Consider the following 4,906-nt stretch of genomic DNA (forward strand, 5'->3'; position numbering starts at 1 on the left):
TTGTCCATGTGTTTTTATTACTAAAACGGAATCAGAGTTTGTTATACTCGCTGTTTATATTAGACATAAATCTCATTGGAACCCCTGAAGAGGTCCAAAAGGCGATTGAATATCTAAAGAAAGAATTTGAGATGAAGATCTTGGAAAGACAAAACTTTGACTGAGTCTGCAAATTGAACATTTAGCAGATGAGGTCTGTGTCCACCAATCTGCCTATATCTAGTATAATATACATGAATTGTATATGTATTTATATACTTTAATACATACAATATTCAATATTTTGATATTTTGTATTCTTTTTAATCTGATACTAAAAAAGTAAAAAAGACATACCAAATAATATAATATCAAAAAATTTGATATGATAATTTGATATCTATCATATCATGTCCACTCTTATTGAGAATGGTTACAAAGAGGAGCGTTGATTCCAAATTTCAACTGCTTTAAAAAAAGCAAATACCGACTCCGACTTCTAATTATTTTTATATTTTTAAAAATAATTTTTCATTTAATATTCAATAATTTGCTTTGAATTCGTATTGGGAAGTTCCGCAATGAGAGATAAGCACTCCTTAATAAATATAATTTTATATCTAGAACTCGAAATAAATAAATACTTTATCATTCTACTGCAATTTCTTATTCTATTTCCACTATAGCCTTTATAATATATACGCACAATGACTACTCGAGAGATGTTACACTACTTTTCATGGAGTTGTTGTATAATTATGCATTTGCTTATCACTCAATTAACTCTTCCAAAAAAGGTGTTTAATTATGACCATACAATTTTGACAAAACGTGATTTGTGCTCTCACTTTTTGTCAAAAACTCAATTATGATGCAATCTTTCTTATTTTTTCTAATTGGGAAATAAAGCAAAAATCAATAGTGGTTAAAATTGGCCATCAACAATAGAAAATAGAATAACTAACTGTATTCTCCAATATTTCATTGTATCTATAAAAAAATAATACTCGATATTTGATACTAGAATTTAAGTTAAACTGAATTAGGATTTACGTAAGAAAATCTCATATTAAGAGATAAAGTACTCCCAAATAAAGGTGATATCATATTCACAACTCGAATTCAAAACGTCTGATAAAGATGACAGAGTATTTATCACTCTATCATAAATTTTAGAGATAAGTGTCAAAAATACACCTGAATTATTTCTCTTTTTTGAGTTTCGTACCTAAACTATTGGGAGTGTGAGTTTCATACCTAAACTATTACTTATTAGTATGAGAAACACACCTCTCTCTTTTATTCTACTCTCACCATGGTGTGTGTACTACTCTCTCTCTCTCTCTCTCTCTCTCTATATATATATATATATATATATGATTTTAGAAAAGTATTTTTTACTTGCCGCAAGACCTTTCTTAAAATAAAATTTTTATTTCTATTATATTCGTTACGCAAGTAGGAAAAAAATATTTTCCTAAAAATATATATACATATCTAACATAAAAAGAGAAAAATATAAAAAAATATATTTATAAATTAAGAGCGGAGGGTTAGATGAGGTGGGTATAATTTTAATTTTAAAAAAATAAAACAATAACATTTTTAGGAAGGAGTGGGGGGAGGGGGTGAAGTATGAATTTTTTAAAAATATTTTATAAAAGAAATTTAAAATTTTTTAAAAATTAAAAGGACAAGGATTGTGGGAGGGAGAGAGATGGTGGAGTGCGTGAGCAAAATATTTTAATTTTTTTTTTTAAAAATAATTTCTTTTTCTAAAAAAGTAATTTCTTTTATAGAAAATAATTTCATTTTTTTGGGTAGAAATACTTTAATCTTTAACTTTTAACTAATATTAATAGTTTATCTAATTTTTATCAAGGTGAAATATTTTATCCATGTGGCAAGATTTTTTAAAAAATTAGAGAGAGTAGAGAGAGTGTATTACACACCACTGAAGTATGTTTCTCAAACTAAAAAGTGATAGTTTAGGTATGAAACTCACACTTCTAATAGTTTAGATATGAAACTCAAAAAAAAAGATAGTTCAGATGTGTTTTTTTTACACTTATCTCTAATTTTTATTGGTCCCTTGACTATTGAAAATAGGACCATTATATTCTACATTTTATTTTGATTTTTGAGAAACTTCTCATTGTTAGGCAACTTACAAATAGTTTTTGCAAAATTACTTAACTACAATAACTGATAAGAATTACTTGCATAGATTAAAAGATTAAGAGAATTAGTCTAATCGATTAACACAACTAATATATGTGCAATATATGAATACTATCATGACTTATCAAATGTGCAAAAGGTTAACAATACCTCATGACGTCGCATTAAAAATTGCACATTTTCATGTTCTTTTATAAATGAATGCTTATGATTACAAATTTTTAAATACATATAATTTTACAAAGTTTTGTGACCCAATAAATTAAATCAACAATAGTAACAACTACTTATTCTTTTAATAGCTTTACCACCCTCACCATATTGACATCGAGCATGAATATTTTATTGCAAAATTGAAAACTATGATTTATCTTTTTGCAAAATATAAACTTCTAGATCAATTTTTATTTTTATTTTTAAATTGAAATCACAAACCTAGAATTGAAATTCTACCGCTTTAACATGATTTGAGATTTGAAATCTAAATTTCAAATTGAAAGTGAAGCTTTGTTTCAATGGAATTAAGGATATATGATTTTTGCCGTAATTTAATGGAAATAAGGATATATGATTTTTGCATTTATATTTTTAAATTTCCGTTCAGTTATTTTATTCGATCATAACAATTATTATTATCTTCTAAATTAATTATAGCTTTAATTCAGTCAACTCAACCCACTTGGACTCTTGCCTATTTATGACTAGACTAGAAGTTGCAAGCAATGGAGGGTGGACAAATTCAAGAAATTGAATAAATGCACACATTATATTAATCTATTACTCCTTATATATAACAATAATTGTTCACTATTTACTTGACATAGGAATTAAAAATTCGTAAATGATAGGAGTAATTTACTAAATCACTCATATTAAATACAAATCATCTAAACATTGAAAAATAGATACTTTCTCTGTCCCATATTAGTTGTCATGTATACTATAAATATTTATTCCAAAATAGTTGTCAATTTAAATAATCAAGAGAGGATTAATTATCTTTTTCCAACTTTGCCCTTAGCATTAATTATTTTAGAATTAAGAGACGTAATAGATAAAGATTAAAGAATTAATTAGGTGTATATTAATCAAATAACACTCTTAATTAATATTTTCTTAAGGATTATGCAAAATCTTATCATGACAACTAAAAAAGAACGGAGAAAGTAATATTTAATAGCAAGGATAAAATAGACATATCATGATAAATTATTCATTAATTTTATAAATTGGGCAAGTATTATTGGATATCCCAAAATAATATAGCGCAAAAGTAAAAGATGGATGGCTGAAATATTTTAAATCTCAAATGAGTATTTATTCTCACAAATATACACTTAAAACATATACAGTTAGTCTGTCTATTTTATTTTTTTTAACATCTCATTTCTTCTTCTTCTTTTTTTTTTTTTAAAAAAGAAAGATGTTTGTGGTTAGGATCCTAACACATAGAATTAAGTTTGAATAACCAGAAATCTATGTTCAAAGATGACAAGACATAATTAGGTGAACTTGCATTTATGTGGTTGATCATAGAGGATTAGATGGACAAATAGTTGATCATGATTCATGAACATTAATTAATTGGAATTATTAGATGATGACCATGAATATGACTTGTTTATTAAATGTGTAAATTCTTACTCTTAAAAATGTCTAAATTTTGTTTGAAGTTTCAATATGGTTGGTATTCATGCACTTCTTCCCTGATTTAAATTCGTTTTCAATCACGCGAGTTAGAATTGTTTTAGTAATCTAAAATATATTTATTGAATTATTGGTATCAGATCAACGAATTAAAATTTATAATTAATAGTATAGGGGTACAAGAAGTAACGGTTGGCAGATTATTGGACGGCGTCAAATGGCTTGTACTTATAAGATGATATCTTATAAGTTGAAGTTAAATTTGAACATGAAAATACTTGTTGAAGTTTTATGAGTAAAAACTTGATAAAACTTGAAAACCCCCTAAAATTAACTACTTTTTTTTTTCGAAATTGAAATAATGGGTCAATTTGATAAACTTATGTGAAAAATTAATCTCCAATATTTAATTTTTTGAAATTAATATTTATGGACAAACAAGTAATTAATGTATATACAAGTATACAACATTCTTTTCATTATGAAAACTCTCTCAAATAGTGTAAATTATTCTGAAATCTTATTTTATATAACTCTCTTAGGAATCAAAATTTATTTAATGTCACGGTCCAATCCATCGAGCTGTGCGGACACTTACTCTTACACCTAGATAGGAGAACTCTTATAAAATATCATGCGAAAGTTTAACAATTACCAAAATAACAACCTGAAAAGTCAACAATACACCATAATTAAATATTAAACTCTAAGGTTTATTACAAGAAAAATTCTAACGCTCCCAAGAATACTATTCTAAACAGGTACAAGTGCTTCTAAAGATATAGAGTATACATAAAAACAAGATAAAACTCTCACCATAAGGAATGAAGAGTAGAAACTGTTGGAGAACCATCTTCATTTTCACCTATGAAACATCACTGACCCTGTAACCAGACTATGTCAAGTGACATATCAAGAGTAGTATCAGTACAAACAATGCGTACTGATATGCATCATCGGTCAACTCGATACCTACTGCATAATCAACAAGAAGAAGCATGCTCCTAAGGAAATACACTAGACAACCTTTATGCACAAACTCTTGTCATTCCCATTAACCTCATTAAAGTCGTTCAAGCCTAACTCTCATCCCTTCTAG

Source organism: Solanum dulcamara, chromosome 2 (genome assembly GCF_947179165.1).
Source record: "Solanum dulcamara chromosome 2, daSolDulc1.2, whole genome shotgun sequence".
Taxonomy (NCBI): domain Eukaryota; kingdom Viridiplantae; phylum Streptophyta; class Magnoliopsida; order Solanales; family Solanaceae; genus Solanum; species Solanum dulcamara.